The sequence below is a fragment of the Oncorhynchus clarkii genome, chromosome 4, assembly GCF_045791955.1.
Source record: "Oncorhynchus clarkii lewisi isolate Uvic-CL-2024 chromosome 4, UVic_Ocla_1.0, whole genome shotgun sequence".
NCBI classification, from domain to species: domain Eukaryota; kingdom Metazoa; phylum Chordata; class Actinopteri; order Salmoniformes; family Salmonidae; genus Oncorhynchus; species Oncorhynchus clarkii.
This window is the reverse complement of record NC_092150.1, coordinates 53,234,718-53,243,941: the sequence shown is the minus strand read 5'-3', so window position 1 is coordinate 53,243,941 and position 9,224 is coordinate 53,234,718. Positions and strand designations below refer to the sequence as shown.

The following is a 9,224-nucleotide window of genomic DNA, read 5'->3' as shown; positions in this document are numbered from 1 at the left end:
TTCTCATCTGGACTGACCATCGTAATCTCGAGTATATCCGGGCAGCGAGGAGACTAGATCCGAGTCAGGCTAGATGGGCCATGTTTTTATCCGGTTTCGTTTCACCATCTCGCTCCCAAAACACCAAAGCCGACACGCTGTCCCGCCTCTATGATACCGAAGAGCGGTCCGTTGTTCCAACTCCCATCATTCCACCTTTATGTCTCGTGGCACCGGTAGTATGGGAGGTGGACGCGGAGATAGAGAGGGCCTCACGGTTAGAGCCGCCCCCCCTAACTGTCCAACGGGGGCTAAGTACGTGCCGAGGGGATAAGCTAATCCGTTGGGCTCATACTCTACCCTCCTCGGGTCATCCTGGCATCGAGAGGACAGTGCGGAGTCTTAGAGGGAGATACTGGTGGCCCACGTTGGCTAAGGACGTGAGATTTTATGTCTCCTCCTCCTCGGTGTGCGCTCAGAGCAAGGCTCCTCGACACTTGCCTAGAGGGAAGTTACAGCCCCTCCCCGTTCCACAACAGCCGTGGACACACTTATCGGTGGACTTTCTTACCGACCTTCCCCCGTCCCAGGGAAGTACTACAATCCTGGTCGTTGTGGATCGGTTTACTAAGTCCTGCCGTCTCATCCTGTTTACATCCAGAGTTTGGAGGGCGATTATGGAGAGACTGGGGGTCTCGGTCAGCTTGACCTCGGGTTTTCACCCCGAGAGTAATGGGCAGATGGAGCGCGTAAACCAGGATGTGGGCAGGTTTCTGCGGTCATATTGCCGGGACCGGCCTGGTGAGTGGGCCAGGTATGTTCCTTGGGCTGAGCTCGCTCAGAACTCCCTCCGCCACTCCTCAACGAACATGTCCCCTTTTGAGTGTGTGTTGAGTTACCAGCCGGACCTGGCCACATGGCATCAGAGCCAGACCGAGGCTCCTGCAGGAGAGGAATGGGTACAGTGCTCCAAGGACACCTGGAAAGCCATCCAGGAGTCGCTAAGACTAGCGGAGGAAAGGCAGAAGAGGAGCGCTGACCAGCACCGCAGTGAGGCCCCCGTGTTCGCACCGGGGGACCGCGTCTGGCTCTTGACCCGAAACCTGCCCCACCTCCTGCCCTGTCGGAAGCTGGGGCCGCAGTGTGTGGGGCCATTTAAAGTCCTGAGGAGAATAAACGAGGTGTGTTACAGGTTAAAACTTCCTATTACCGTATTAACCCCTCGTTTCATGTGTCTCTCCTCAGGCGGCTGGTCCCCTGCAGGAAGGTGAGGTGTCTGAGGTCCCTCCGCCCCCTCTGGACATCGAGGGGTCCCCGGCGTACACAGTACGTGACATTCTGGACTCGAGACGCTGGGTGAGGGGCCTACAGTACCTCATGGACTGGGAGGGGTACAGTCCGGAGGAGAGATGCTGGGTTCCAGTGGGGGACATTTTGGATCCTTCTCTCCTGAGAGACTTCCACCGCCTCCACCCAGATCGCCCGGCGCCTCGCCCTCCGGGTCAACCTCGGGGCCGGTGGTGGCGCGCTGCGGGAGCTGCGCGTTAGGGGGGGGGGTACTGTCACGACTTCCGCCGAAGTTGGCTCCCCTGCCTGTTCGGACAGTGCTCGGCGGTCGTCGTCACCGGCCTACTAGCCGCCACCGATCCCTTTTTCGTTTGTCTGTTTTTTTTGTCTTATTAGTTTCACCTGTGTCCTGTTGTATGTGCTTAATGAGCTTCCTTATTTAAAGTATGTGTACCCGCACTTGTTTTGTGCGAGATTGTCTTTGTGTTACGTGTGTGCGTTTAGGTAGAGGTGTGTAATTTTCTGGACTTGGCACCCTGTGTTTTGGGTAGTCACATTTACTGTCCGTGAGGGCACGGACAGTAAATGTGACTACCCAAAACACAGGGTGTTGTTGGGCTTGCCAATTTTTGTCCCATATTAAAGAGCACTTTTTCCCAGTGGAACTCTCTGCGCCTGATTCCTTCCTAGTCCCGCGTGACAGATGTTCTGAAAGAGCTGCAAAATCTGGACCCCTACAAATCAGCCAGACTAGATAATCTGGACCCTCTCTTTCTAAAATGAACTGCCGCAATTGTAGCAAACCCTATTACTAGCCTGTTCAACCTCTCTTTCGTATCGTCTGAGAATCCCAAAGATTGGAAAGCTGCTGTGGTCATCTCCCTCTTCAAAAGGGGAGACACTCTAGACCCAAAATGCTATAGACCTATATCTATCCTACCCTGCCTTTCCAATGTCTTCGAAAGCCAAGTTAATTAACAAACAGATTACCAACCATTTAGAATCCCACCTTATCTTCTCCGCTATGCAATCTGGTTTCAGAGCTGGTCATGGTCCTAAACGATATCATAACCGCCATCGATAAGAGACATTACTGTGCAGCCGTATTCATCGACCTGGCCAAGGCTTTCGACTCTGTCAATCACCACATTCTTATCGGCAGACTCAACAGCCTTGGTTTCTCAAATGATTTCCTCGCCTGGTTCACCAACTACTTCTCAGATAGAGTTCAGTGTGTCAAATCAGAGAGCCTGTTGTCTGGACCTCTGGCAGTCTCTATGGGGGTGCCACAGGGATCAATTCTCGGGCCGTCTCTCTTCACTGTATATATCAATGATGTCGCTCTTGCTGCTGGTGATTCTCTGATCCACCTCTATGAGAACGACACCATTCTGTATACCTCTGGCCCTTCTTTGGACACTGCGTTAACTAACCTCCAGACAAGCTTCAATGCCATACAACTCTCCTTCCGTGACCTCCAACTGCTCTTAAATGCAAGTAAAACTAAATGCATGGTCTTCAACCGATCACTGCCCACACCTGCCCGCACGTCCAGCATAACTACTCTGGACGGTTCGCTTAGAATATGTGGACAACTACAAAAACCTGTCTGGTTAGACTGTAAACTCTCCTTCCAGACTTCCAGACTCACATCAAAGATCTACAATAAAAAATGTAATCTAGAATCGGCTTCCTGTTTCGCAACAAAGCATCCTTCACTAATGCTGCCAAACATACCCTCGTAAAACTGACCATCCTACCGATCCTCGACTTTGGGGATGTCATTTACAAAATAGCCTCCAACACTCTACTCAACAAATTGGATGTAGTCTATCACAGTGCCACCAATTTTGTCACCAAATCCCCATATACTACCCACCACTGCAACCTGTATGCTGTCGTCAGTTTGCTGAGTGCCCTATGGTGATGGTGGGGTTATGGTATGGTATGGCCAGGAATAAGCTATGAACACAATTTCATTTTATCGATGGCAATTTGAATGCACAGAGATACCGTGATGAGATCCTGAGGCCCATTGTCGTGCCATTCATCTGCCCGCCATCACCTCATATTTCAGCATAATAACGCACATCCCAATGTCGCAAGGATCTGTACACAATTCCATGGCCTGTAAGTTCTTCCATGGCCTGTCACCCATTCATCATGTTTAGTATGCTCTGGATTGACGTGTACAACAGCGTACTCCAGTTCTGGCCAATATCCAGCAACTTCACACAGCCATTGAAGAGGAGTGGGACAACATTCCACAGGCCACAACCAACAGCCTAATTAATCAAATCAAATCAAATGTTGTTGCTACCATGTTGTTGTCATGTTGTGTTGCTACCATGCTGTGTTGTCATGTGTTGCTGCCATGCTATGTTGTCGTCTTAGGTCTCTCTTTATGTAGTGTTGTGTTGTCTCTCTTGTCGTGATGTGTGTTTTGTCCTATATATTTGTATTTAATTTATTTGTATTTTTAATCCCCCGTCCCCACAGAAGGTCTTTTGCCTTTTGGTAGGCCGTCATTGTAAATAAGAATTTGTTCTTAACTGACTTGCCTGGTTAAATAAAGGTTCAATAAAAATAAATACAAAAATTGGTTCATAAAAATAAGACACCCAACTTTTTACCTCACAAAATTCAAACACCCCCGTTTCTTGTCTATGGGGTAATACTGCCATGGGAACCGAGTGTTTCTATTCACTTCATTTTCAATGGAAATATGGACAGGGTCTGTTTAGGTTTTTTTGTAGAGGACTTCCAGGTAGGCACTTCCAGCCAATAGTTCGCAGCTAGCTAGCTAGCTAACTAACTGAGTATCGTTTCTCACAACTTTCCAAACATGGATTCACGCAAAACGGGCATTTTATGTTCGGTAAGAGGACGCCACAATAACTGTCAGAAACAGAAGCTGTTCATGCAGCAGGAGTGTTTTGACCACCTGACATTTTTGAGGAGAGAGTGCAGTTGTTTTGATTTTCACCCACCTACTGAGGACATGGAGTCTCTACGGGTTTGGGTCAAAGCATTGAACTTGAAGAAACCACCAAATCAAATCAAAGTCAAATGTATTTGTCACATGCACCGAATACAACAGGTGTAGACCTTCAAGTGAAATGCTTACTTACAAGCCCTTAACCAGCAATGCAGTTTCAAGAAAATAAAAAAATATATAACAAATAATTAAAGAGCAGCAGTAAATAACAATAGCTGGGCTATGTACAGGGGGTGCCAGTACAGAGTCAATGTGCGGGGGAACCTATGTCGAGGTAATTGAGGTAATTATGTACATGTAGGTAGAGTTATTAAAGTGACTATGCATAGATAATACCAGAGAGTAGCAGCAGTGTAGAAGAGGGGCGGGGGGGGGCAATGCAAATAGTCTGGGTAGCCATTTGATTAGCTGTTCAGGAGTCTTATGGCTTGGGGGTGAAAGAGGCTGATCTGAGTGTGCCAATGCCACCGCAGCAGAAAGTTTCTGATACTCAATGGGAGGGTCCAGCACTGACTGATCACAGCTATGTGTCAAGAGAACCAGTCAACAAGTGCACCTGCAACAAACAGAGTCATTGACCCACACCATCCTGAAGAATGACACTAGCTCAGTGTTGTATACTGGCCTTCATCTTAGTGTTTTCTTTGACCATGTAGCATTTCTGCAGAAATGTATCACGGCTAACTTCAAAATGCATATCACTGATCAAATACTGATAACCTTACAGAAGCCGAAACTGAATCTACTCCAGGGTGATCTTGCTGAACCCTTTGCTGTGTCCCATGGAGTAGTGAGCAGAATCCTTTCCTACTGGATTGATACAATGGAGGAGCACATGAGGATCTACATTCCATGGCTGCCGAGGGAGACAATCCAGAACACAATGCCTCAGTGCTTCAAAGAGAAGTTCCCCAACACCACTTGCATCCTCGACTGCTCTGAAACCACTCTTCCAGGAGAGACTCATACAGCCACTGTTATTCCAGCAATACTCTCAAAAATGTGGTTGCCTTGCACCATGTGGACCCGTTATGTTCATTTCTACTGTATATGGAGGCAGATGCAGTGACAAGTTCTCTACCCAAAACTCTGGCTTCCTGGAATACCTTAGGCCTGGCAATGAAGTTATGGCAGACAGGGGCTTCACCATCCGAGATCTGCTGTATGAGAGGAAGGTAAACCTTCCCAAACCAGCCTTCACTCAGAAAGGAGACCAACTGTCTGACGAGGATGTCACAAGCACGAGTAGGATAGCTAATGTAAGTATTGTTCGAAAGAACTCTCATTCGGGGGTGATTTTGGTGACAGTTTCTCACTTAATTTGTGACAAACGCTCCTAACCTTGAAGAGGTTTGTCACAGTATACATGTTCAAAGAGTTATCAGACGACTCAAGGTGTTCAAAATCATCTCCCAGACTGTTCCCTTCAACCTGACACACAAAATGGACAAAGTCCTCAGAATATGTCCAGCACTTGTTAACACGCAGGGTGACATCATCCATGAGGAGCAGTGAGAACGTTCATACATCTGAAATGTAACTTTATACACTATCATTTCATCCACATGAGAAACTGTGTGTATATATAGTTTCCTATTTCATCTGAATCATTTTAACGTGGAAAAAGTCAAGGTGTCTGAATACTTTCCGAATGCACTGTGTATATTGTTCCCTGTTTAATCGGAATCGTTTTAATGTACTGTAACTTTGCCTGTTCCTGATCATTACAGGCATCCACTAGGTGCTGCTATCATGCCTTAAATCTATTTCAAATGCATTTTCTTCAACCCCAAAAGGTCTCTAACAGACCCTGCCCTGCAACACAAGAACACCCTGCAGTCTCCACCGTTCCGACAGATGATACAAGAATTATCAAGTGCCACACTGATTTCTTCATTTGTGCCCTTGAAAACCAAACCCAGAATCAAACTGAAAACACATTTGAAACCCTTAGACATGCCTCGTCGTCCTTCATTTCAAAATGTTAAGTATCAAAGAAAATGTCAACAAAGTGGAATTTCATAGTGTTTCTATTAACACCATTTGCCAAGCGCAAGATGAGTTACGGTATGCTTAGATAAGTTCATGAAGTGCCATATGAAAAGAACGAGCTGTACAAGGTACAATAAAAGTATAAGATAAATATGTATGAAGAGAGCTGTACAAGGCAAGACATAAAAAACACCATCAGTACAGAACTTCACATCAAAAGGCACATCAATAACAACCTGCTCGGCCTCCCGGGTGGAACAGTGGTCTGAGGCACTGCATCGCAGTGCTAGCTGTGCCACCAGAGATTCTTGGTTCGAGCCCAAGCTCTGGTGCAGCCGGCCGCTAACCGGGAGGTCCATGGGGCGACGCACAAATGGCCCAGTATCGTCCGGGTTAGGGAGGGTTTGGCCGGCAGGGATATCCTTGTCTCATCGCGCACTAGCAACTCCTGTGGCGGGCTGTGTGCACACTGACCATGTGTACGGTGTTTCCTCCGACACATTGGTGCGGCTGGCTTCCGGGATAGATGTGTATTGTGTCAAGAAGCAGTGCGGCTAGGTTGGGTTGTGTTTCGGAGAAGGCATGGCTCTCGACCTTCGTCTCTCCCGAGTCCGTACGGGAGTTGCAGCGATGAGACAAGACTGTAACTATCAATTGGATACCACTAATTCGGGGAGAAAAAAAGTCCTGGAGAGTCCTGGAGCATGCCCATTTGCACCTGCATGTAATAGCCACAGGGTCAATTAGGTTGCAGCTGAGGAACCCCATCCACCAGCTTCACGTCAGTGAGTTAGCCAGAGAACAGTTCAGTCAGAGACTCACAATTACTCGGAACAGGACATTTGATTTCTAGAAGTTCTTGAGAGTTTAACACTCTATCTGGGCTTGCAGAAAGTCTTGGCTCCTTGACACTCACTACTGTGCCGCAAACAGTTACTCTCCAGACTAAACCCGCAAGTATCATCACAATTAGCTAGCTAGCTAAGTAACTAGCTAACATCAAATGTATCAGTTATAGAAAGGGCAAGTTATGATAAACAAAAAGCCAGCGAGCTTGCAACCTTCCATAGTATTGCAGCTGCATGACTGCAAGACTTCCCCTGCCCTGCAACACATGAACACCCTACAGTCTCCACCGTGCCAACAGATTACAAGAACCCAGGCAGAATTATGCTGTTTTACTCTATCTGGGCTGGACATCTGCATTGAGGAACACCAAGCTGTCATCCTCAAGACAGTGAATAAGCACTCGCCCAACTTTGTCACTGTGGAGGTATTGATATGCCTCTGTGCTTTTGTAGCTCCTCATCTCTGACCCATCCACACCGAGCGACAAGACAAAATAATTGAAGATGTCTTCGTAGCTGATATGTGGCCATTTTTTCAGATCATCCTCCTACTCTTGAATAATCTGCGGATGTGGCACAGACTTGAAAGGTTTTACTTGGTATGATCCCACGACATTTTGACAGAACGTTCAGACATTGTTTTGTTTCCGGGTTCTTAAATAAGGTGAATGCTCAGCTGTAACCAGGAGTCCCAAATGGCAGCCTATTCCATACATAGTGCACTAGTTTTAGAGTAGAGCCCAATGGGCCCTGGGAAAAAAGTAGTGCAATACTGTACATAGAGAATAGGGTGCCATTTTGGACACAGAAGCAAGTGCAGACCACATGACACCTGGTCTTCAGTGTTGCCACAGAATGTCCTGGGTAGCGAGGATGGCCAGAAGGCCAGTGGGTTCTGTGAAGCAGCTAAAAGGCTTAATTCAGTGCATCAGGGCGCTTTAGCACATCAGCTAGCCCGTGATAAGAGCACCATCTGTGTACGACGTCACGTGATGGGTGAGTGACACCAGCCATGGAAGAGGCTGAATCAGAGGAAGAGTCCAAGCAGAATCTTTCTCAGTAGGATGGAATGTGTTTAGTGTCATCACTCGTACATACCTCACATACACTAAAAATGAGGGGTGGCATGAGTCCGGTGTTGGACAGGCAGACAGTGTAGTGATTAGACTGGATTCCTTAACTCAGTGCGTGATCATGGCGGAACTACCTAATGGAATGACCTGAGCTTTATTATATAGCTCCAATCAAATCGTCCTTACACCATGCCTGACCCCCACTGAGCTTATGTGTGTGTGTGAGAGAGAGAGGGAGTATTACGCAATAGGGAATGCATCTGCCAACTGCACTTTCACTTGATCCACCGAGATGAGCTGAACACACAGTTTTAGCATTGTGCAAAAAATAGGATGTTTTAACGCAAAGCTAGAGCTAGATAGTCCATATGCAGGGGCCAAGAGATAAGGGAGGCCGCCGTTTAGCATATTAGCAGCACTCTTCTGACATGAGGCATGAAGCTTGTCTTATTCACAGTTTATGGAGAAAGAGGCGTTGCGTAATCCAATGCACAACTCTCTGATCTATTGTAGCCTACACTGAGGTAGCTTCAATGAAGTCATGAAGGTTTCAGTTCAGCCTTCATTCTTAAGGAGGACCCTTCGCCTTATGTTTATCAAGGGGTTGCATGTTCAACTGGCACCAAGGACTGTCATTGTGGCTTAGAAAGTGTGCCCTGCTGTTCTTCTATTGGCAGGATACATCTAGGATGGTTCTGTTCCAGGGTGGAGGTGGGTTGGTATACCATGCTCACTGTCAGTGTGTTTACTTGTGTGTATTTAGCCTGTCTGTGTCTGTGTCCCATCTAGGGACAGGTGTTGAATATTAGCATGCGCTATACATGCTATGGTACAAGGGCTGATTCAATGTGTCAATTTGTTTTTACCTATCCCTATCCAATTAACCTGTCCAAATAAACTGTCTCGTGATGGATATGTGAGGGCTATCATAGACATTTATGTGGCTGTGTAAGTGTGTTTGTGTTTGGCTGCGACTGCATGACCTTGGGCGATGCAAATCAACGTTTTCTGTGGCAGAGGAGACGGGGCAGAAAAAGAGATATTCTG

The 9,224-nt window shown here is 47.1% G+C and overlaps 1 pseudogene; it reads left to right on the top strand.

Annotated features, from left to right (window-relative positions):
* Positions 1–656: 656 nt before the first annotated feature.
* On the top strand, positions 657–5,779 carry LOC139408000 (uncharacterized; annotated as a pseudogene).
* The last annotated feature ends 3,445 nt before the right edge of the window (positions 5,780–9,224 follow it).